The sequence below is a fragment of the Taeniopygia guttata genome, chromosome 4 (genome assembly GCF_048771995.1).
Source record: "Taeniopygia guttata chromosome 4, bTaeGut7.mat, whole genome shotgun sequence".
NCBI classification, from domain to species: domain Eukaryota; kingdom Metazoa; phylum Chordata; class Aves; order Passeriformes; family Estrildidae; genus Taeniopygia; species Taeniopygia guttata.
This window is the reverse complement of record NC_133028.1, coordinates 43,389,686-43,415,089: the sequence shown is the minus strand read 5'-3', so window position 1 is coordinate 43,415,089 and position 25,404 is coordinate 43,389,686. Positions and strand designations below refer to the sequence as shown.

Sequence of the window (25,404 nt, the reverse complement as noted above, 5' to 3'; positions counted from 1 at the left end):
ATTTCTATGGCTGTCAGTGGTTGCATCTGCTTTCAGCATATTTTGCTGGCATGATTTTTACAGAGGTGATATTTGCCAGCAACAGCCCAGTGCTTATGGGTTCCTGACTTGCTGGTGTTGATAAAGCAGAACACACAGTAGTATTGAGATTATTTTGAAAAATTTTCTTCAGCTAGTTAGAGCTAGGTTTGTTTTGCTTTGATGCCAGTGGAATCCTTGAGCTCAGAGAACTGTTTTTTCTTCCCACAAGAACCTTTATTGTTAGAAAAATATAAAATGTTCAGAGAGGACCAGCTAAGGCAGTTTAGTGAAGACTGCATTTATAATGCATGCTTATTTGCAAATTATATCTCTTGCTAGCAGTGTTTTTAGAAACCTACATTCAATAGCTGAAACATTACTGTTTGATTTTAAAGTAGCAGCAAGTGAGGGGGATAAAATTTTGTTGTATTGACAGCAAGGCATATTCTCTTGCTAGTGAACATTTGATTTGCAAAAATTTGAAGTAACAACAGTTCAGATTTAAAAGAAGCATCAGGTCAACAGCAACATTTCAGGAGCACTTGGCATTGGGCTTGGTGTCAGGAGACAATGTGGTCTAATCAGTTATAATTCAAAGTACATTTACATATTCTGAGATAAAAATATTATTTGTTCAGAAGCAGGAATATTGGAGTCTGTGGATATGTTAATGCAGAAATTTAAATTATTTTTCCACAGAGGAAAATATGAAAAGTAGTGAGAGGCTGGCTTGGCTACTAGTGAGCCCTTCAACATCAAATGGAAGGAAGGAAAGGTATTCCCAGCTGGATTGCCAAGGACAAGTGTAAAAATAAAGCACACACACACATATAATTAAAATGCACACACACATATGATTAAAAATTCAGAATGGCCTACTCAAAAAGAATAATGAGAAATCATTTTAGAAATAGAAAGTTAGAAAAAGAAAGAGGAGGTTTGCTCCTGTTTGACTAGGGGAGCTATAGACAAATAATGCCAAGCAGGCTGAGATATTTTTTGTTTATTTCTTCACCTCAGGTCTAATAAAATATACTGGGGCTTGGAGGGGAACATGATGTCCAAGGCAAGTGCTAAAATCCTAAGCTGGTGTGAGGAAAGAGTGAGTTTTAGAGCAGGTAGGGAAGTTTAAGTTTGAAGTGTTTACAAAAACACTGTTGAAAGAGCAAGGGCTGGCTGATGTAATCCTTGAGCTGCTGCAGTTACTTAACTCATGGAGGGTATGTGTAATGCTGTGCCACTGAGAAGAGGGATTGTAGTGTCTGTCTGAACAGGTGTCAGGGGCAAGGGGCAAGTGGAAATTAACAACTGTAAACTCAGTTGTTTATCTTTATTTATTCTAGTATTTTTCTTCGGAATTAAACCTTCCCAAAGCAGTAGAAGATTACAAAGAAATAAGCAGTAGCCAATATGATTTTATTTTTAAGATTAAACCATTAGACTACTTGAATTTCCCTTTTCAAAATGCTTACAGAAGAGGAGCAGTAGGTCTCTGGAAGCTTGACGCTATGATAGAAACTGTCAAAATTTCATTCTTATTAAAAATTGTTTGGAGGAATTGACTGTGGGCAAGTGCTAAACTGCTTGAAAAACATTGTTTTCCCTAGAAATGGACTAATGAGATAGTGTTCTTGTTTAGGTGTGAGAGCTTTATTTTAGATATATGCATGAAGGATTTTATGTATTTTTGTAGACAACAAGAATAACTGGAGTCAACATTGCTATAGAATTGTAATTAGATAATATCTTCAATCAAAATTATTGAATTCCGCTTTTAGAAGGTTTTGAGTTTTTTTAAATAAAGCTGGTTCTTAGGTTGTGACTGAAGTTTGTATTACAAAACCCTATAACACATAATTTCAAACACAGAAAGGCTTCTTCAAAGTAATTTGTGCCTCCGGGTTGATGGGAGCAATTGGAGAAGGCCAGAAGGACTAAATGCTCTGAGGCTTGTTTCAGTTAACCTTAAGGACCTTTCCAGTTCTTTTTGTGGGATCCTGTGTCTGCACCACATATTTGTAAATAGGAATATGTTCTATAAGTTAAATGAACTAATCTTTCCAGCCAATATTGATGTACATCTTCATGTTTTGAAGATGGAATTAATTAAAAAATTATTTAAAAGGGAGTCTGGAGAGAAGCAGTAAGAATACCTGGATGTCTGGGGGAATGACTGAATGAACTGGGAGCTGTTATTTTAGCTTCTGAGAAGTGAAGAAGATAGACAAAGCCTCACTTTCTCATTTCTCCACTAGGTGTATGAGATAAACGTGTTTTTCACAGTGATCTGTTTTCTTTCCTAGCTTGGTAAGACGTTGCATTGGAATATATTATCAGAAAAAGTTGTGTATGATTTTTAAGGACAGGTAATGAAAGCAGCTGTGAGTTGTGACAGAAACATGATATGTGTTACTATGGCACAGCGGAAAGGACTAGATGACTTTGAGGTGATTTTTTTTTTTATCCTTTGAATACAAAAAGGAGATGGTTACTGTGGTGCAGCATGATGTGTAAAATCCAGGGAGAACACAGTACTGAGAATTCACTTTGTTACCTCTACTCTTATATTTCAACTGACAAGGAGGATCCAGAAGATATCAAAACATTATGCCTCTTTCTCTGTTGTTTTTTTTTTTTCCGTTTTTACCTGCATGGAGTAGATGAGGGAGACTTGTAACTTTGCAGTGCTGTGGCTGTTGAAAAGTAGCTAGGACTCCCTGTTAGAGATAACAACATGAAAAAATGACTGTGGGCATGGCTATACCCACACTGGCTCTGCAGGAGCAAATCTTAGATCAGGGAGCGCAAAGAAATGTGGTGTGAAGATGCCTGGATTAGCTTTGAAAACAATTTTGTCATATTTGTGTGGTGTTGCATTCAAGCCACTGGGGTTTTACTGCTTCCAGACCCGTGTGAGTCTGCTCTCTGCCACACAGACTTACTTAATCAGCTTGTGCTAGTGAAAATTTGGAAAACTCTTTCATATAATCTGCAGTATGTTCTTAACAACCCTCTATTGTGCTGCCCTTGTAGCCTGTGTTTATTTGAATACACTAATTATTTTTCTTTAATTATTTGCCCGGTAACAATCCAAAACAGAAGGGGCTCTTCACTGCATGATATTTCTTGTCCAAATGATAGGGATAGCAACAGTGACATTAAACAAAGGTTATAATTTCAGCTGCATGTTATTGGGCAAAACTGTGAATAGCAGAAGGAAAACAAAGATTTGAGGAAGTCCTGCAGTGTCAACTGATCTTTAAATCAAAAGCAAATAGGCACATTTTTATGTAAAATTAGCAGTTTAGAAGATTTCTGGTTTGTTACTCACAGAGGGAGATTTCCCAGGAGGTATCACCTTTATCATGTGTTTGTTATCTTAATTCATGCATGTATGAAACCAAAACGTACTTGCCTCTTAATATTTTAAAGTCCATCTGCTGTTTTGAATGGTATCTGTTGGAGTGTTTGTATTGATTCATATATCTGTGGACTATGTTTTCTAGGATTATTTTCTTGGGAAAGAAGCATGAAGGGGAAAGATAAGGAAAGCAAGTTGAATTTCCCAAACCACAAAGCAATGCATCTTTCATAATATCCAGCTTGGGCAGTGGTGTAGGTTAAGATGCATGGGATGTGATACAGTCTCTAAGGACAGCTTTCCTCTCAAACGAAATGCAGTATAACCCTGAGCTCAAAATTAATTGTGTTTAAAAAAAAAAAAAAAAAAAAAAAAAAAAAAAAAAAAAGGAGGGTGTAAGAGAGAACGTATAAATCCTTGAAAAGGGTTTTGCCATTCTGAGAATGTCCTGGTAACCTGCCTGCTAACAGAAAGTTTGACACTCTGCTCTGCTGTCTGAAGAAACATTGAAAACTGTTGTCTGTTATGATTTGATCATCTCAGTATACAAAGTAGAGTATAGTAATTCATGAAGGGTGCTACTAAGAATTGATTATGTTCTAAAGCTTTTTAATATGCATGCCTCACCATACTCATTGTAGGACAGAATTTCAGGCTATCCAAGCAATGTGAGCTGAGATATATATTTTGATTCATAATCATGAATCATTATTTGTATTAATACTGTGATCCAGAAAATATATGAAATTAATATAAAACATATGCGATAGAAAATATTTGATCAAATAGAACATTTTTGTGTCTGGTTCAAAATTTTTGGGCACTTCTTCTACCAGCATTTCTTCCTGTTTTCCTCACCTGTCTCACTTTTCAGAAATGAGAAGGCAGAACCTTTTTAATCTCATCTCTCTCCCTCTGTTCCCCCTCTAAACTATCCAGGATACAGAATGCAGATGTGTATTATTTTTTACCTGGTTGCCTGCTTTTAAAAAACTGTGTATTTAATGCAAAAGCAAAATATTTGCTCTTCCAAGAATGTTGCATAAGGCAAGACTGTGCTTGGCAGTAATGATTTGTCAGTGCCTGCAGAGATCCCAGTGTCAGTGCTCCCTGGAGATAAGGATGTATTATTTCCTATCTGGCAATACTAAACTGGTGATACCGTGTGATTAACATGACTCTCCTGGGCCACAAGTACAGGAAGGTCTCCATTCAATTATCATCACCATGCTTCTTTAATTTAATTACAGCTTTAAAAAATAATATTAAAATGGATGATTCAGAATTGGAACTTGGTTAATTATTCAGATTTTTGTTCTTTCATATACTAGATTGAATCTTCTTTTGTACTCTGACCTAAGGGGTGTCTGTGTAGTTTTGGTTTTATGTGGGTTTTTGTTGTGTTTTTTTTCCAAATTATTTGGGAAGCTAAAGGTACTTAGGTTCTGGACATCTTCCATAGCCAAGGTTTCAGATTCAGATTTTTTTACATATGTTGGATCAGGGAATTGTTCCATGTTCTGAATGCCTTCTCTCTAAAACCTGCACAGTAACTGCATATCATAGAGAAATCTTTTGTAGCCTAAAAAACAACTTTTGTAGCCTACAAAAGAACAGACCTTTGTGATTTTCTTTACTGCCTCAGTAGTAGTAACTACAAAGTAATTCATTGAGTCCGTCTTGCAGGACTTTGAAGCTGAAGCACTGAATAAGTTTGGATAATATGGCACCACTGTGTAATTTTTTATTAAGCATATATTTGAAAGTATGCACTAGCCATGCCAGAAATGGGATTGTCCCTCGTGTCTGTTCTTCATTGGCTCCAGTTTCAGTCTCTTGTACCAATTTTCAATTTCAGGCTTGTGGTTCTAGATAAAAGATAATATTTAGATGGAAGCATGCTGGAATCTTTAAAACAAATATGCTGACAGGTTTTGCCTTCCTCCAGTGCCCCCTTAATTCTGTTCACTTGAAGCCCCTCCACAGATGCTTATTGCATGCTCCTTTTCCCACATATGCTGGAAAGAATTATTTCTGTAGAGGCTGTGGGTTACCTTCAGGACTTCAGTTTGGACTCTGGGTTGGGACAATTTCTCTTTTAATTTTCTTCCTCCCCGTTCCTCTTTTCTGTTCCCTCTGATGCATTATTTCATGTGGTAAAAGGAAATAAAAATACCAGGCTGATCAACTTGCAAACTTCAAACATGAGGATGTCATTTAGACTATACCTATTTTATTATGTATATGACAATAGTTCTTAAGCTATACTGTAAATTAAAGAAGATTATAAAAAAAAAAATAATTGTTTGAGCTAAAACTGATCAAGAACATAATTATAGGCTCCACTCCAAATTTACCCAGATAAATGATACAGCAAAACAAAAATAGGGAGAATTTATTTAACAAATTAAACTTGGAACCTTATTTTTATGACCAGATGCGATGACTGTATGAAGCAGACAGGAGAGAAGTGAGTATTAATTACAAATTATGGAGAAATCTCCTTCCTTTAGGACCCTTACTTGCAATTAGTTTGAATAATAAGAAAATTTATTAAAAATAGCGTTAGTTATTTATTAGAAATAGGGTTAGCGAGGTAGAATTTTGTGAGCTATATTTTACTACAGGAAACATATTAGAGATGATCTGGAGGATAGAGAACTTGACCCTGTTACCATTTCACTTGGAAACTGGCTAATTTTTAGCACTACTTCTTTGTTGTAGTTGAGTGGGAAAATGATGCTAAAAGTCTCTTAATGAAATTTCTGGTTACATTGTGGAGGAACCAGATATAATCATCCCTGAATTTCAGGAGCATGAAATGGCAAGGGGTCATCTAGTCTAGCATGTACTGAAACCATGTTACTTTTGCAGAAAAAAAAGTGTCTTTCTATAAGGCCTTATTTTTTGGCTGTTTTGTTCGTGCTCCCCTGATGGGAAAGCTGTTTAAGAACCTGTTTTAAACTATGAGTTCTTGGTTAAAAATTATGTTTATAAAAAAATATTTTTGCCTTGATGTATATACTTTCTAAATTTTTGCAGGATTCCTTACAGCGTACTGAAAACTTTCAGAGTTTTACCTCCCTGCTTGTATGACACAGAAAAATGACAGTGTCCTTATTTTGAATTAATTTGTGTAGTCTGGAGGAATTTCTGTCAGGCAAGTTAGCAGGATGTCTGTAAAATCAATTTTGAATGCTAAGCACTGTGTAAATGAATAGCCACGCTTTTCATACTTGCATTTTTCTGTATGTGTGCAGCCTTGTTACATGTCAAATATAAATTTAATATGAATTACTTCAGTGTTGACAGAAAGGTGTAGGTTTCTCCTTCTCCCTTGCATGTCTTTAGCTTGTTTAACAAGATGCTGTTATGATGCATTTCTTGTCTGAAAAGTGAGTTCTGTAATCAGTGTTTTGGCAGTGTAGCCAGCTTTAGTATTCAGTGTTATACCACTTTTTTTCTGCTTCTGTGTTTTATTTTTTTTCCCCCCAGTGGTTTCTTTTTTAGCCAGAACAGTTTCTTAATTGCTTCAGACTTATTCAGTGTGTTATGCATGATTGTTTTTGGGTTGCAGTAGTGAACAGAAGGCAGCAAGGAAGGCAAATATGGATTGCTTCTGCAGTGGTGTGGGCTCTTAGCTGATGATGCCCTTGGTGTTTTCAAGGGCTTCTCACTAGGTATTGGAGAAAGGCCTGGAAGCTCTGACCTTGTTTGTGTAGATGTGTCTCGTGCTGTGAAATATGCTCTGTTACAGCTACTCCTGTGTATTTGAGAGTTTATTATCTTGTTCTCTTTAAGATGGAGGCTTTTTCCTTCTCAGTTTTTACACTGCTAGATTTCTGTTAACAGAGAATGGTATTTTTTACTTTTCTACTTTCTCTGCCTTTCCTTGTCTGTAGTGGAAAGCTGAATGATCCTGAAAGCTGAAGAAACTTTAAGTCTAGATTCTTGACCAAATGGAAGAGCTGCCAGAGCCAGTTTTTCCTTGCTGACCTGTTGACATGCTTTAACTGCAGGTAAGGTAAATGTGTGTCTGTGTGTGTGTGTGTAATAGGTAGTTCAGAACAGAAGTATTTGCTGAGCCATGAGCTTGCTGTTTGGAGTGCTGGGTGTCACAATCAGTTTTTGTAATATGGACACCCATCCTATGGAAAGTGAGCTTGAGACTTGAGTCTAATTTCAGATGCCTGATAGAGTCTCCAGTATCACTCAGCTGCATTTAGACACCATTGGCTCTGGAGTATCCTGTCAATGTTTTGTGTTTTATTTCTGTTTGTGTTCACACCTGTACAGTGTAACTATTGTGCAATATTCCAGTGACAATCACAGGAATTGTTTGCATGTGAAATGAATATACAGCAATTATCAAAGGCGCTTTAGCTATCTTTTAGTGCTCTGTAACTTCTGGAGAGCAATAAATACATTGTGACCTACATACCCTGTAAGTCGGATGTAGGTTACCTGTGGCACATTGATGAGCGCCCAACAGCCTCTACACCAGGATATTCTTGAGTTGGCAAGACTCCTCTTTTTGTTTTTATTTGCTTGTTTCAGAATATCTCCACATTATTTGGCTTACAGGATATGAAATAATTGAAATGCTTGTCATCAGAAGAATGTACGTTTTCTTTTTTCCTCCTGGTTCTAACGGTACAATGTAGGATACAAAAAGAGTTGAAGGAAAAAAGACTAGTATTCTCTATCTGAGCTTAAAAATTGAGTGCATAAACTTTAGAAAACCTTTTACAACAGAAGCTGAATAAGGGGCAGAGGTCCTAGACTTTGGCTTGTCATTGGATCATCCTACTTTATCTTACTCTGCAGTGAAACTAGTTAGCTGACAGATGAAAATTCAGACAAGTCTTTTCCCCAACCTGATCTACAAGCATGAATATTGTTTGGTTCTTGATGCAACATTGTACATGTGCTGTGTTTCATTAGATAAGCTGTCTTACAATGTGAAAAGGGCTGAACACTTATGAGTCACCTCCCCAAGAGATGCTTATTGTCAGTTTGCAAAAGGGCCAGATTAATGAGCATGAAGGGGCGGTGTGGTTTTCATAGACGTAATGTTTCATAGAAGAGTTGGCATCATTTGGGGAGGAGATGTGGGTGTTAATTGCGAGATTGTCATAAGTAAGCTGTGTACAGAAGAGAAGCCCAAGCTAGGTAGGGAGGGAGCCTGATGTGTGGGTGTGAAATGAGACTGGGATTAGTACAGACAAGCTCGAAATCACAGGAAACCTGACAGTATGTTTGGTTTCCCAAGTTGTGCTTGTTGTATCAGGAGGAGCATTTATACCAGTCAAACAACATTAAAAAGGGGAAGAAAGATGAAATGCTACTTTATAATAACCACTGCTTCCTGGTTTATATATACCCAGGTTTTCTTTCAAATTGGTTAGAAAAAATACGAATAGCTGGTAGATTATAATTCAGTATTACCTTTCTGGTAAACTCTTGTGCCTTTTTTATTATTTTTGAACCACCAAACATTTGCTTAATGAAAATGAACGCCATCTCTCAGCAACCTTTCACGTAGCATGTGTCTGGTCTTATCCTCCCCTGTAGTTCTTCCACCTTTTTTTTGATGCAATTTGTTGCAATTCTTGGTGCTGATGGGAGACTGTTTTGTGAAGTGGGAAACAAGGATCTTGTTCTTCTCCTAACCTGTGCTGCTTTGTAAGGATTAAGGAGGCATCTGGTTTCTCTGTAATAGCTTATAAAAGGTCCCAAAGTATCATATCAGAGTATCTATAGGAAGCATCAGATAGTCTGATGCTTGCCAAATATTCAGTATGCTATTGTTTCCACTCTTTGAATAAACTGGCAACTCTGACAGTGTTGCAAACCTGTTTTATTTAACCCAGATCATTAGAATGTGTTTGAATATCAAGCCTTGTCTAAAAGCTCATCTAGCATGGTGTTTGGAAGAACTACATATTCCCAAGTTTCATGGCATCTTATCCAGAATGTATTGAGTATAAACTTTTATATGTATTGACCTACAGCTAATCCGTGATTCTGTGGCTGTATGGAAGCAGCTTTGGTTGCCAAAGTGACTGTTTGTCAGTCAGTTGCTGTAGGTAAGAATTCTTCAGATGGTTTGTAGCATTAGAATATACTATCTTACTCAATAAAGACAAATCTATTTCCTTCTCCAGAGAGAAAACTAAGTAGTAAGAATTGTTAATTTAAACTAGAGTCTGGTCTTACTCTATTTCTAGCAGTGCAAAGCTGTTACTTTTTTCCCTGACTTAAAATCTAGTTATGCTCATGGAAAGGCAATACAGTCACTGATGGCAGGAAGTGACATGAACCAACACAATGATGTGGAGTCTTTCTCTCATTTCTTCCTATTCTGTGTTTGTGTAACTCCTCAATCTTACTAGTATGTTTGGATTCCTGTTGGTTTAGCTAACAGCAGTAATGAAAGAAACCCCTAACTCCTTAACACAAGAGCTTTAGTATCTAGTCTAAGATTGTTAAGTATCTTTGATTACCAGCTCTAGGCCCAGCTGGTATTAAATACTTAGTGTTTTTTTTACTGGAAAATATTAATGCATCTGGAACAAATATGTTCCCATATATTTTTGTTTTCAATTAAACCTTTCTAAGTAAGATTTTAATAGATTCAAGTTGGAATTTCAGAATGACTAAAGACACAAGGTGAAAGAATTCCATTAGTTTATATGGAGTACCTTAGGATCATGCTTCCTTTCAGCTGTCTTCTTCCTGAGTTGTGGTGTGGGGGTTGTTTGTTTGTTTGTAGTTTTTTGTTGCTTTTCTTTTTCTCCTGGTGTCAGTTTGTAGAGTTTTGAATTTCTTCTTATTATAAAAATTGTGAAGACTCAGGCTTGTGGGGAGGAAAATATATTTTTCATTCAGCAGTGAGTTTGATCTTGGGAGCAAGCTGGTAAATCTTGGTTACTGACTGTTATCTGAAATGAATATTATAGAGGAAGATCCTGTTTTACTGATGTAGGTATTTTTTAAACTGCCTTGAATTTAACAAAATGTTAATATTAATAGAAAATAGCTATTACATGACTTTACTCTTTCATAGGATTCCTTGGGCCAGTTGCAGGCTACTTCACATGGCCTTCTGAGGAATCTGTGATGTTCTATAAATAATTTAAATGGTTCTGATTTCTAATCTTTCATCACTATACACTAGCATACAAATTTGCTTTCCCTGTGATGCTGAGGGAGAGGTCTGTAAAGGACACATCCACCTGGCAATTCACAGACTATAAAGATGTATACATGGCTTTCATAATGCATAAGGTGATTTTTCTTTCTCAGCTCAAGATAAACAAGGAAAAAACGTGTATATATGTAAACAAGGAAAAAACTTGTGTATGTATCTATCACACAGTGTGAGTAAAGTTCCTGGGTATGTCATAAATAATGTTTTGTCCAGCCATTTTGATTTACTTGTCATTGCTTGTGTCTTGAGTTTAATTAGGTGTGTATTTTGCCCTGAAGAATTAAGCTCAGTGCAGGGAAGTTAGCAGTGTGTGATGGTGGATAGAGACCACTGGCATGAGGAAATGGAAAAGTATGACTGGTTTTCTGATCTTTGTGGCACCTGTTTTTCTTAAATTTGGTCTCATGGAAGTAAACATGGTAAGCAGACATTGTTCCAAATTGGCTACACCTTAGTACTAAATCAGGGCAAATTGTACTTGGTAGTGGCCCTATAAAACCTAAGGGAATATGTAGCCCTTCTGAATAAAGGAGATTTGGTTAATGTGATGTTAGAAGTTCAGAGATTTTATGATGCACATAAAGAAACCACAAAAAGCAAAGCAGGAAAAAAGTGATCATAATAAAACTGATTATTATCAACATAGTGGTTTTACGTTTAATTTGAGGGAAAAGCCCACCATTGTGGTGAATGCTATCTTAGAAGGAAAAAGACTAATGCAAAATAAGATTGTAGAACAAAATCTTGAAGGATAAAATTCTCAGTTGACACTTTTTCTGTGCATCATTGTTCTTTAGATCGCAATATTTTTTAAGACAAAAATGGTTTTCAGATAAAGCTAGTGGAGATTAGTTAAATTGTTTTAAAGTCTGCATGATTATTATTTCAAAATATAAACTTGGAAGGAATAAATGAAAGAGATGAACAGTAAGATACACTGTTAATATATAGGCATGCAAGAATGGATTGAATTGAAAGGCTAAATGTTGATTAGATTTTGATTTGGTTTTGCAGTGTTAGAATCAATTGTGGTGAGCAGAAACATATCTTAGAAACCTCCCTGTAGCTGTTTTCAGACAAGCTGCTTGTTCATGAGCCAAGCAATGGAGATGTGTGATGTATTTGTTGTATATGGAGCAGTGGGGATCACTGAGGGTTTTGGGATTAGGCTGTCCTCAGAATAGAAATTGATGGGAGAGAAGGGGGCAGGAGAGCATGTTCATAATCCAAGCATATGGCTGGCCATGGGCAGTCTATGGTATTATTTAGTAGTCTTTCCATTCTATAAATTCGGTGGGTTTTGTCTTTTTCTTTCAAAATAGTTTTAAAAATCATCATCAATCATCAGCTTTTGGTAACTCTTATGGCCTTTAACAATGAGTTCCATGATTTGTCACAAATATCACTTGTGCAGGAACAGAGATGGCAAAAAGAGCTGCCCAGTGGGAGAAGAACGCAAGGTCCAAGTTCTGGGTGTCTAAATCGTGTATCACATACTAATTTTAATTTTTAAGGGTACTGTGTATTTTATATTTCAGAGCTATGGAAGTATATTGTCATTTAACTTTCTGGATTCACAGGATTTTTTTAAAACTCTGGTTTGGTTCAAACAGAATTGGATTAATGAAAAACTAATCTGTCATCTACTGCAAGTGTACTGTTGGGCTTTTTAAAGCAGTGTTTGTTGCCTTTGTTTCATATTAAGTTCAATGTTGTGAAATGCACATTGAGTATTCCTGTTGTAAGTCTTTTAAAACAAGGATTTGTACACTGTGAATATAACCTTATTGAAAAGGAAATTTGGATAAACCTTTTTGCTATCCAGATTAGATTAAAGAGATTTTCTGGCAGTGCTTGAGATTTAAAGTGAAGAAATTGGATGGGGGTAAAGTAATTTATTCCGTTGCCATACGCATGCTGACGTTTGCAAAATGCAAGCTAAGCAGAATATTTGCTCCATCCTACTTTGTGGCACTATTAACTAAAATAAACTGTAGCTTATCTTAACCAACAAAAGGTGGAAGTGAATTTTAAAATATGCATTCCTGAAGGACATTGCTTATTGAAACTAGCATGTAGTTTGCAATATGATTTATTGTAGTATTCTTTTTATGTCCAGTCAATTTGAAAGCTTCTCCTTTCTTCTAGTGAAGTTCTGGAGTGCATTTTATACACAAGCTGTTCTGTTGTAGGATGTTTCATGTATTACAAAGGTGTGCAGGTGACTACTAGTCTTATTTGAAGATTATTTTTTCCACTTGCACAGAAACTGCTTTATGAAACACATGGGGTTTTTGCATCTCTCCTAGTAGGAACATAATAGTCAAGAGGAAGGGAAAGTCTCTTACTGTGTTCTAGGTGTGGCACAGAGTCAGTGTGTGACAATATGTGAATGTCTTTGATTGAATCTTTTGCTAAGGCGAGATCTTTGGTAACTACCCTACCACAGAAGGAGGCTAATCTGAAATGATATTGAAAGTTTGACCAAAGGTGTTCTTCTAGATAAAATTACTGTAACTTGTTGACTTGATTGGTACAACTCCGACTTACTTTACCAGCATCAGTATTTTGTTTCACTGAAGAGCTGTTTGTGTTAGTTTAATCACTATATCAATTTAAAGCTGAGTGCTTTCTAAGAAGTTTATGATCCTTCAGATATAAAAAGGGATACTACAAACTAACTTGGTCTAAGTACCACTTAATACTGATTTTGTTTAATGGCATTTTGTTCACTTTGTAGCTGTTGTTCATGCTTAATGGCTATTCACTTATACTGAAAAGACATGTAACAACATAATTTTAAAAATCCCTACCCCTCAACCCTATTTCAGGATGTTGATATTTAATTTTTGCATCCTGATGAGCTTTGCTTGAGTTGAGAGTTTGTTCTCTCTGTGTGTTGAAATTACGTTGCTGATCTGAAAAATCAGTTGTGGATTCTCAAGTGACCTATGCAAAATATATTTTCTACACACCAGCAGCTGAGTGTTACTGTTGTAGGAAGTGCTGGAGAGAGGAACCTTCATTTCAGCCTCATGATATAATTGTTCAGGTACCCTTGAGCAACCAGTTGAAAATGAAATGGTGAATCTTTTAAAGAGGCTTTGGCAGTGAAGTTTTTACATGTGAATTTAGTAACTTTAACATTTAAGTTGCAGTATAGTCATTAAAGATCTTATTACTTCTAATTTAAAAAACATTCCTGAACCACTCTGGATATAATCTCATCCTGTGGGTGATTCTAGTGAGTAAGTAGGCTACAGTGTAATGCTGGGCAAGAACTGTGTGGACTAATAGTTCCCTGCTTTGGAAATGCCATAGAGTCTAGTGAATGCAAGAGAATATTAAAAAGCTGGAGCATCATCAATTTATGAAGGACTATAAATTATGATAACAGATGAGGGGTTCTTGAAAACCAAGGGAATCGTTCAGTTCCAAGTCCTAAGGAAGGTCACAACACAGGGAAAATATTTTAAAAAGCCAAAGTAGTTGAAGTATTTATCTTCTGAAAACACCTCAGAAACTTCAGCATAAATTTTTGCTGTTTTAGAATGGCAAGACAGAAATTTCATTTTCCTGGGATTAGGGAAGTAATGCTCATTCCAGGAGTGAGTCAGAAAAGTATTATGCCTTAGAGGAACAGCTTACTTTCGTGCTCCTCCCCTTATTTTAAGGCTGCAACATTATCAGTCTGTTTTCCTTTTCAAAACTGTGTCAGCTGTACACCAAAGACTATTTTAAGGTGGGAGCTAGTGTATTTACTGATGCTGTAGTAGATGCGTTTTGGAATTGGTTCCCTCTGTGCCAAGGACCTTTGAGGGAGGGATAGAATAGATAAGGAGTTGCTTTCTCCATGATTATTTTTCTTTCTGGCCAGGTAGGGAGAGGCACAGTCCTACTTTTAGCTGCTGGGGTGGATGAGATGCAAGATCTGCTGGCCTCCAAGGGTCATGTTTAGCTTGGAACTGTCTCAATACAGAGTTGAAGATTTAATTTCAGAGAAATAAACCAGGAAAGCAATCTTTGAGAAACCAGAACATTTTCCCTTCCAGAGGAAAGGATATGAAAAGTTTACTCTAAAAAATCAGGATTTTTTATTATTTATTTGCAAAAAGAGATTAATCTTTGGGCATGTTTTCCTTAGTGGTCATATTTAGTATAGCTCATGAATTTTTGTCCTGTTCTGCAAGTGTTTCATATAATGTTTCCTTGCATCTCCTTTATCAATTTGTGTCCCTTACCAGAAGTATACTGGCTGCTAGGGCAGAGAATATTGCTCTTGCATTAGTCAGGAATTAGATGAGACCTGGAGTCTGGTGGTTCTGGTGACATGTTGAATATGTTTGCTACTAGTAAGTTTGAATTATTATAAAATTATTGCAGAAGAACTAACACAGCATTAATTACTGTCTCTTAAGTCTTCAGAATCTGACTTGCTGACTCTAAATATGCAGTTACAGTAATAAAAATAATGGAATTATACTAGTAGCAGAGGAGCTGATGGAGTCTCTCTCCAGGGTGGCAGCTGCACAGCCTCCCAGCCTCTATTCCCAGTTTGCTGTGGTGTGGCCTTACTCCCTTCTGTTTTACTCTTCCTGAAGCTGTTGCTGAACTGACTTGTTTGTGAACTGAGCAGAAACTACAGCGTGAGTGTGCCAGGGACATGGGATATAGGATAGGACCTCTTTCTCATGTGAGCCATGAACTGTTCTGCTCCTTCACCACAGCTTTTGGAGCAATGCTTTTACTAAAAAAGCCTGTCAGGGATTCTCTAGATAACTGTTTTGTCCTAGAAGGGTACAACAGAAACTAAGATGAATTGCTAATCCCTGAGTATTAAAATTCATAGCCTAGAAAGCTTTGTTGCCTATTAAGGTTTAAGACCATGCAACTACATTCTGTTTTCCTTTCATTGGTGTAAATCTACCTTCATTTCACTGAAAGTCAGCCTAGCATGCAGCTGGAAGGAAAAATTCAGGCAATTTAATGAGATGCAGTTGAAGAAATCCAGTGAGACAAACTAAGATGAATGAACATGTGGGAAGCAGCTACGGTCAAAGTGAGTAATATGCTGCATTTTGAGAAATACAAACAAGTAGGAGGGTAGGAATAAAGTGCTTGCACAGAGTAAGCCAACTGCCTAGAGCTGGGTATCCTACAATAGTTAATTTGGGAGATGAAGTTACTGTCCCATTGCATTGCTTTCCTAAAAGAAATGAGGTAAAACTGGTCTGGCACTTTTGAAAGGCAAGCCAGCAGCTGAATCAGTATCGTTAATGACCCTGTTCAGAACTTGTGGCTTTTCCTGAAACACTTTCTGAGTGTGGAGGAGGCAACAAAACAAAAAAACCTCAACCAAACAGTAAAAAACCACCTGAAGCAAACAAAAAGCACAACCAAAACCAACAAATCCAGAGCAGAATTACTTATTCTTTTTTATGAATGTTTTGATTTTTTCTGTTATTATGGAATTTTTTTAGTGTTTGCATTGATTATCTTACAAATAGGTACTTCAGAAAATCATCTGAACTATAGGTATAGGGCAGTGTATCTTACATCTGTGTCTTCTAATATGCAAAGTGGAGAGGTCATGTAGGTGCAGTTTTTAAAGTATGTGTTGTTCTTTTTGTGTTGCCAGGCATGTTACTAATAATAGGACAATGTGGTCTGTCAACATGTTTCATTTACAATGTCACTATTAGTTTTCACAGAAGTCTTTAAATGTTCTGAAAAAAATACGGGCTTTGAATCTAATTGAGACAAGCCTAGTACTGGATAGTTCTGGAGGATATAGAATTTGTGTCGGGTGATATCTTTTTACATCTTACTTTTTAAACCTGTTTGGTATATCATCTTAGTTGAGTCTCCTAATAAAAATTGCTGTAGTAGCATACAAAAGCAGTAAGCATCTCATGATGTAGAATAATTGTCTTTAAATTGTCTGTAGGGGAGTGGTTGGAACAACTGGTCCCTGCAAGTGGGATTCCCACTTATGTTTGTCAGGTAAAAGTATGTGTGTTGTGGTAAATATTTTAGTTGCCACAAGTGGACTCTGCATCCTTTCCAGACCCTGACTCCTGCACAGTGATTAGCATGAGGGTGTTCACAGAAAAGGAATCTGTCCCCGGGGCTGTGCTGTGTTTGTCTGTAGAATATAGGTAATTATTTTCTTGCTCATACACTTATGTTTATAGTCAAAGTACTCTTTAAGCTGCTTGTACTCCTAAGTGTCACTGTTTTTTGTTCTATTACCATTCTGTTTCCATTAATCTATCACCATTCTATTTTCATTCACTAATCACCATTTATCTTCATGATGCATAGCATGAATAGATGACAAAAAGATTGAAAGTGTATCTTGGGTTTATAGAAAGAAGAAAATATTTTTTCGTTTTGATAAGGATACCACTGACTTACTATGCTTATACTTGTATCTGTATATTTCAATTTTTATTTTGGTTTCTTGCTTATTAGGTTTAGTGAGAATCACTCACAGCTTATCCTATCTGTATCTGGTATTCAAGGACTTATGCACTTTTCATTAAACTGCATACATGATTTTGACTTGTGGATGATAGAAAATGAAAGGTGAAATGAAATGGCTGCAGAGTTTTTAGAACTGAATAATTCCCCAACCAAGTTATGCAGTTACTTCAAGTGAAAAATTAACAACCTACTGTGCTTGGCATTTTAATAATGTATGGTAAGCTGGTCCCATATCTGGGATTTTGTTTGTTTATTTGCTTCTTATTCTGTGGGGGATTTGTTGGATTTATTTTTTAATGTTTTGGCGCATAAAGAATCAAGGACATTTATGGCATAAGGTTTATTTAATGCACATGTAATTGTTCAATTTTTTTTTTTTTTAATAGAAAGATATCTGCGTCTCAAACTGCAGTTTTTATGTTCAAGTTGTAGATATGGAGGACATGATATGATTTTTAGGTATGGCACTTAGGGGGTTTGAACATTAATTTAAAAATACCTGTTCAGTAAATTTGCATCTGTATTAAGTACACAGCAGCTCAACTGACAGCAATGCACATTGGTTTGGGTGTGTGTAGCTGTGTGTGGTGGTGGGGGTTTAACCCTGCTCTACAGTACAGAAGAAGCTGATTAGTATTCTAATCACTGTAAGTCATATAAATCTATCTTTCCATTTTTGTCTTTACTTCTTCCCATTGCTTTTTGCCTGGGGAAAAAAAAAAAAAAAAAAAAAAAAAAAAAAGGTTGGTTTTGTTTTCTACATGAATCCTGTTTGCCGAGTCTGGGTGGGAGGTTTCTGTCAGAGGACACTGCAATGATACTTCTTCATTGTGGAGGCTGGAGGGAAGGGGAAAAGGACATAGTTCATTGCACTAGGGAGTTGTTTGAGTTGTTTTGGCTTGCAAAGTGGGAAAAGGCTCTATTCCTTGTGAAGTCCTGAGCTTGAGGGAGTAATACTAAGCTTTGCTCTACCTCGTCAGTCTCCCTGCTGCGTATAAAAGCAGTTGCCAGGGTGAGAGAGGTCACTGGCTGAGCTAACCCTGACAAAGGTTTCCATTCCCATCCTGGCTGAGAAGGAGAGGAGAATGTGGAAGTAGGTTTTTTGGGTCTCTAGTAAAAATAAAAACAAGTCTCAGTCCCAGCTATAGTTAGAATCTTTGCTGTGGCTGTTTCCTGTGGATTTTGAGGAATCATTTGAACACATGGGGTATTCTTGTAAGTTGTATTTACCCAGATACTGCAACACCTCAAAGCCAAACAAAACCTCAGTATCAGCTCTTAACTGATTTGTATGAAGTTACTTGGTTCTCTGACAAAGTGCTCTATAGATCTAGGATTTTTATAGTGTGCTGGTTTGGGCTCAGGTAGAGTTAGTTTTCTTCTCAATGTCAAGTATGAGGCTGTGCTTTGGATTTGTGCTGGACACACTGATGATAATAGAGATGATTTTGTTATTGCTGAGCAGGACTTAGAGCCAAGGCCTTTTCTGCTGTTTATTCTGCCCTGTTGGTGAGGGACATAATCTAGCAACATGCAGAAACGTAGACTGAGTTTGTGAATGGTACCACATCTGATATGTGACGGACTCCTGTGGAGCAGAGTGCTTTGTGTTGCTGCTACTTGAATTGTTCTGTAGGAAACAATTTGGATTCTGTTGTAGTGATGTTGAGCCAAACCTAATGAAATCCAGCCACTGTTTCCGTGTGCCATTGCTTTTTGGGTTCATCTACTCACTGTTGGCTTGAAAACAAAACACAGGGTTTGTGTTCACAATTAGTTGTGGTTTATGTAGCAGGACTGATTTTCCTAGTGCTCTCAGTTTAATGTTTGAAAGATACAAGTTGCAGGAGAGAAATTCAGGCTAAGTGGATTTAAAGGTTAGTGTTTGGATACCTCTATTAATTGCTTAGAATTTCTTATCTAGAATTGTCAAGGCTTATCTCAGCCACTTTAGCTGAATGCTCAGTTGTCATAGAATCATTTCAAGTATTAGTGCTCATTTTAAATTATTCCAACAACTAAGCAGATATCCCCTCTGGCTCCATTACAAATGTGCTTTAAGGTGCTGAATACTTCAAGGTGACTTCCTATTTCCAGCTTGCACTTCATCAGCAAGGTGATTTGTAACATGTAAATGTAATTGATAGCTCTGCCTGGAATCTGGAGGCTTTGCATAATTCTATTCCTTACTGCTAATTAGTCCACTAGTCAGTTGCTTCTCATATGATCCTTTATATTTTGACAGTCCTAAGAGCGGTATTCGTCCTTTACAGACATTTCTGTAAAGCCAACAGACATTCTCTTAAATTCACAATCTCAAAGGGGATACTGAGTGAAGACTCCAAACAGAGGTTCACAACCTAAATACTTCTGGCAGATGACCTGACCTCTGTAAGCAGTAAACCTTTAGATGTTCTTCATCACACCTGTGCTCTCCAGCACCAATATTTGAAGTACCCTCACCTGTTCTGCCTGTTGGGTTCCATGAGGCTGCTTTCTAAAACTGCTTTTAGAGCAAGGTCCTGGTCTCTGTAGTTTGCTGACATTCTGTGGACGATCAAGTCAGTTCTTGAACAATTCTTAATTAAAGTAACTTGCTTAAGAAAAGCAGACTCTTGTTATGGAAGCAGTATTCTCTCTGGAGAAGAGCATGTTCCAAACACTTCATTGTTTTCAAAATTCTGTCTCTGAAGATCAAATTCTACATGAGTCTCTGTTACAGTAATCTATTGTTTTGAGATTCAATTTGATTATTGCTAGTGCCATAAATATGTCTTTAAGTAAGACTTTGTGGCATTCTAATGCAAATGAATAATAAGAGATGGGTATATAACAGACTTACTTTCATAAAAATGTAGTTGAAGAAATTATTTAAAGCTTCCTCTTGCATTGACATACTGCAAATTGAGCCTATGAAGAACTAAAAAAATCAGAGAGAATAGGGATTGGTTGGAGAGGGGCTGGGTTAATTTAATTTTGTGCCTGGATCTTTGTACTATGTTTCTTAGGTGGTTTCTTTGTTGTTTTGAATTCAAAGAAAAATGTGAAAAAATATTATTCGTGTCCAACAAAAGAAGGGGCTATAGCTGATAAAAATCAGGAAGAAATCCATCTGGTTGCAAGAGTTGAACTGAGCTGTTCTTTGTTTTCTCCACCTGACATTGGTTCTGCCATTGCATGTGATGAGGGGAAAAGATCCATAGTGCAGGAAGTGCCTGAGGTTTCCAAAAGCTTTAACTTGGGATGAGAACAGTGGCTTACACAAACCACTCAGATCCCTGCCATCATCTAATGCTTGGGGAAGTGGCAGACTGCTGCGTCTCCCCCTCAAATCCACGGGTGTTCCCAGTGGAGCCCGGCCAGCTGGGCAGTTGGGGTGAGGCGGGCAGAAGGAAGGGTTTCTCCTTGAATCCTGGAGGGCCTGGAGAAGCCCCATGTGAGCCCAAAGACGAGCTAGTCCCACAAGCGAAGAAAGAGGCTCTCCCTTCAGGATCAGTTCCCAAGTTTAATGTCACTTCGAAGGAGGTCTGAGCGAGAGAGGACGTGTCCCCACCCAGACCGGCCAGATATAGGGGGCAGGGAAATCTACAGCAGACCATCATCCAAAGTATTGCACATCTCTCCTCATCATAAATCTGTCAACTGTTGAGGAACAGCCATGTTCTGATGGTGTGTCATAGTTATTTCCGTCTTCTGTGCACTGGCTCTTGCAACCCCACAACATAGAATAATATTTTGGCAACAAAAAATGCAAATTAAATAAGTTTAATGACTATCCCAAAAATGTGGGTTTGGAACATAACTCAAATCACAATTTGTTCTGGTCACAGTGGGTCAGCCTTATGTCCCGTAAGTGAGATTATTGTTTGTGCTGCTTTGCACAGGGATGCAGATGGGAACATGTTTTTAGATGAAGATTTTAAAGGTGTGTTGTTCTGCTTCAGGATGGAGCCTTCCTCTATACCTCTCTGCTTTTGTTTTCTGAATGCCGGTGCTGTTGTTTGTTTCCTAGCAATAAATATGGCTGTCTAACATTCAGTTTTTCAGCATATACTCTGCTCTTAATGAATGTGATCATTTACACAGTGTCACTGTAGTATTGGCATGCTAAATAATTTAGAGAGCTGTGGCAGGTAGATAGCTCTGTGGTGTCTATGTTACTATGGCAATACATTTGCTTAATGTAAATATTAGTCATTCTGACCATATGAATCTCAGAGCTTCTGACATTATTAGCTGTGTCTGGGAAGTGGGAGTGTGCGTATCTGAAAGAAAAGTTGTTCTGGCAATATTAATAGTTTAAAGATTACTTTCTCTTTCATAATTCCTTCTGCTTTGTGACTGAGCTGTATAATCTATTGATTGTAAGGAACAGAGCAGAACATTTCTCCCATTTCTTTATCATGGTTGTAATGCAGCTCTCTTATAAAGAAATATATAACTGTACTCTGATCCTCAAAAAATTCAGCTGACTGAAATGACAGGAAATAAGGTCTTGAGGTCCACGAACTTTGCTCCTGATCACACAGTCAAGGCAGTTTAGGAGCGCAAGAAATAAAATTCAAACTTGGAAGAAAAGTTTCAGGGGTATTAGACTGAGTTCCCTGACTTGAAGAGGAAGCTAATCCTGAGGCTTTTCCATTCCCTCTGTGGGTACCAGCAGGTCTTAAGAAACACCTAGTGTGTTTGAAAATTGTTGCAGAAACGATATGTTAATGAAGTTTATTTCTTAAATAGTTTTTTAGATTTTTTTTGTCCATTTTAATGAATAATTTCCAGGGAAAATGAACTACCTTCTGCAAAATCTTCTCTTTATTGCCAACTTATTCATGATTCTATGAACTATTCTTTGTTATGATCTGCTAGTACCTTTGAACATCAAATAGAAGTGGAAAAAGAATTCGATCACATTTGATAGTTTATGTAAAAGCTCAGTCACTTCAAGTGTGAATACTGCATATACACTGGTAGTATTTGTAACATTTTATAAACTTTTTGAAACCTTGGTGTGTTAAACTGCTAAGCTTAAGATCAATTTAAAAAAGATTTGTCAGGAGTGTGCTACCCTTCCCTGTGTTTAGAATAGTCCCCACCCTTCCTGCCAAACATCTGTAATGCAGTAAAAGAAAGCATGGTACATAGTGAATGATGTCTTTAATTATTTGTAGGGTGGATTATACTGGAGGTTTCTGTGTGCTACAGTTTGATACCAGTGCTCAGCATCTAGCTATGTTTGGCCCATTATCTGTCAAAGAGGGAAATAATTTAAAAAACAGTAGTAGCCAAGCACAGACTTCTGGTTTCTTTGAATTTTGCAGAAGAGATTTTACTGGACTTGTATAAGTGTTCTTTAGTTTTTCTGTCCCCGAGATGATAAAACTTTCACTGTCAGTGCTTGCACATAAGGCAAAACTCCTTACTGGACAAGAATACAAACTAGACTTGTTGCCTTTCCGTGGCACTGATGCTCAGAAATGCTAGTCTGGAACTCAAGTTAACCTAGGAAAATTAATTATTTACCACATATCTTTTCCTGGCAAGCCTGCCTGTGGGAATAGTGTGCTGTTGGCTGTCTCTCTTCTTTAAAAATATAGTGTGCTTTAGGTGTATCTGTTGATTGTAGATGCAGAGAAGTATTGAGACATTTAGATTCAGAATGCCTACCAAGTATTAGCATAGTTGAAATAGTAATTGGAGGAGCTTCTCTGATTATGCTTTTAGTAAACAAACCTTACTCATAAAATGGCTTGGGAAAAGCCACATCCAGTACAATGTATTGGAGGAGAAAGACTGCAGAGGCACTTTCTGCTCTGTGGGAAGAACTTAGGTAAGGAGAGTTGCTCCTGTGGCATCAGAGTGGCAGGGTTTTCCCTTAGGGAAAGAGAGTTGATGGTTCTGCGTTTTAAAAGCCACTAGTATCCATTTTCAGGACACATTTCTGTGAGGGATACTTTGAGCCCTCAACAAGCAGTCTTTTCTAGGTTTGGCTTCAGGACCTCGTGTGTGCCATAGGACCCATGAGAGCAGCATGGCAGAGTGGGAGGGAGGGGACAGGTTGTGTGTTTCCTTGGCATAATTCATACTGGTGGAGGACTCAGCTAGCTTGGTGAGCTTGTGGCGGCTCAAATCTACCATTGAATAGACTGCTGTCTTTTTTTTTTTTTTTTTTTCCCAGCTGCAGCACAGGGTTGGTGATGCTGGGCAGTACTCACAGCTTCCTGCAGGCAGGCATGCAGTGGAATGCTCCCAGAAAGCGGTATACCAAATCTTTTCTTGCTGACCTCCACAGCATTTCTTTGCTTCTACTGCTGAAATATGGCACACTTGTATTTTAAAGCTGGGCTGAAGAAAGTGGAACGGATTGTGTTACAAGCTAAATGTTTAAATCAGGTGATAAATTGAAAGGAGCAAAAGTGTGTTCAAAAAAGCAGTTGCATTTAATGTTTCACACATGATTTGCTCAGCTAGTTTCTTTTACTGTCACAGTGCAAGTGCCTTTTCACTTTTCCCCACAGAAGAAAAAAATCTAATTGTTCTGCAGTGCCTTTTTTATGTGTGTAATGAATGTCTGCTTTTGAGTATTACCTTACAAATAAAAAGTGGAGATTTTATCTCTAGAGTTTTTATGCTTTTTGTTGTCATTCTTTATATTCTGCTTTGAAAAGGTAATGATGGCTGTTGTGCAGTCCTGCATATGACTCTCCAAGAGGAAGGAGAGTTGGCACCACTCTTGTGTTGGGATGGGGAGATCCCAGAGGAACTGTGTATCTCAAGCTTGTGCTGACTGTAAATTGTTTCTGGACTGGCACATGTGAGTCCTCACACTGGGTACTGTTGATCCATAGACAGCTGGCACTTAATTATCCCATCTCATCTTCTTTCCATTGCTGTCACAGGACAAATACATTGTGGAGATTAAAAGGGAAGGAATATTATGGCCCTTGTCCTCTTACGTTATCCTTAAAAATAATTGTTGTCCATTTAAGTGCTTAAATAGGTGTGGCATAGAATTACATATGTTAATGTAAGATCTAAAGTGTATTTCCAGTATCCTTTCCAGTAAACTGAGGTGGTTTTATAGTTATAGTTGTAGTTTTAACAGAAGATGGTGAAAAAGAGGGAGAAGCAACAGGTATGGTTTCCAGGGTTTTGTTGTTAATTTTGTTAGTATCTCAGTGCTTTCTTTTTCTGTTAAGGATTACAGAGTATATGTCAAGTGTAATTTAATATATTATAGATACAAAAATATTTGTCAGTTAATCCTTGCTGTTACTGCAGTAAGACAGACACTGTTGAAATCATAGTAATAAGTGATGTTTATGTTGATATTGCTTCTTCTAACATATATTGTTAGAAGAAGAGGGCTTTGAGTTCTCAGAAGGATCAGGAAAAAGGCACAGAAGGCTTGTGCTTTCTCATAGCATGACCTCAACAGGTATTATTTCCAGGTGCAGAACACTTACTTCAGCGCTACAGTAATACTAAAGGATGTGATTCTAACATCCTGCTTGGTTATTATAGTTTAATGCCACTCAGCATTATAATTAGCTTTGCTAGACATTAATAAGTGGGTTTAATATTCAAACCATGGTGTTGGAGTTAAGTGTGCCAATGAACCTTATCAGTGGAGCAAAATGTAAATTTTAACTCATTTATCTCATTAGCCTTTAATAAGGCTGTGCTTCACAAATCAGGGCTGCATCATCTGCCGATTATACCCTCTGATCTGCTAAGCAAAATACCAATCTAATAATAGCCATACATTGCATGAAATTCTCCCACTGGTGTTCTGAAACACTTCATGTATTTATTTTTTTCATTTAGGGGCCTTGATTGTGTCTTATCTCTTCTGCACAGTGCCAAAATATAGAAATGAATGTAAGATGAGAATTCATTACTTGCAGTCCCTGGCTTTAGATGTGTTTTGTCAAATAGGAGTTTGTGATGGGCTGTAAGTCTAAGTGTGCAGTCTGTAAATCTAAGAGTGTGGTGCATAGGGATTCTGAGAGTTTCTGGGACAGGTAAACGGCCAGACAGTCAACTAAATAATACTGACTTGCTGCTTTAAAAATAATCAGAGCTCTCCAAAAGTCCGTGGCCCTTGTATTAAGGGAGAAACTGAGATGAGTAATTTGCCTCAGGCCCATGTAAAAGGGAAGAGAATTAGAGGAGAAAAGTAAAGGAGTAACATCTCATGGCTTGAGCTCTTGTATGCAAGCAGTTACCACTGCAGCTCGTGACGATGATCGTTGTGTGCCATCTGTATTATTCAGACCAAGTAAAAAAAACTGAACATATTTGAATTATTCTAGGAAGTCCAGTT

The 25,404-nt window shown here is 37.3% G+C and overlaps 1 protein-coding gene across 7 annotated transcripts in view; it reads left to right on the top strand.

Annotated features, from left to right (window-relative positions):
• The window catches only part of FHIP1A (FHF complex subunit HOOK interacting protein 1A), a 79,246-nt gene that overhangs the window by 6,875 nt on the left and 46,967 nt on the right, over positions 1-25,404 (top strand). For 6 of the 7 annotated variants that reach the window (XM_072928474.1, XM_072928475.1, XM_072928477.1 and 3 more), the window contains one exon: positions 7,285-7,401. The exons of the other annotated variant lie outside the window; for it this stretch is intronic. The gene's annotated coding sequence lies outside the window, so the exon portion shown is untranslated. The remainder of the gene's footprint in view (positions 1-7,284; positions 7,402-25,404) is intronic. 7 annotated transcript variants of the gene reach the window in all.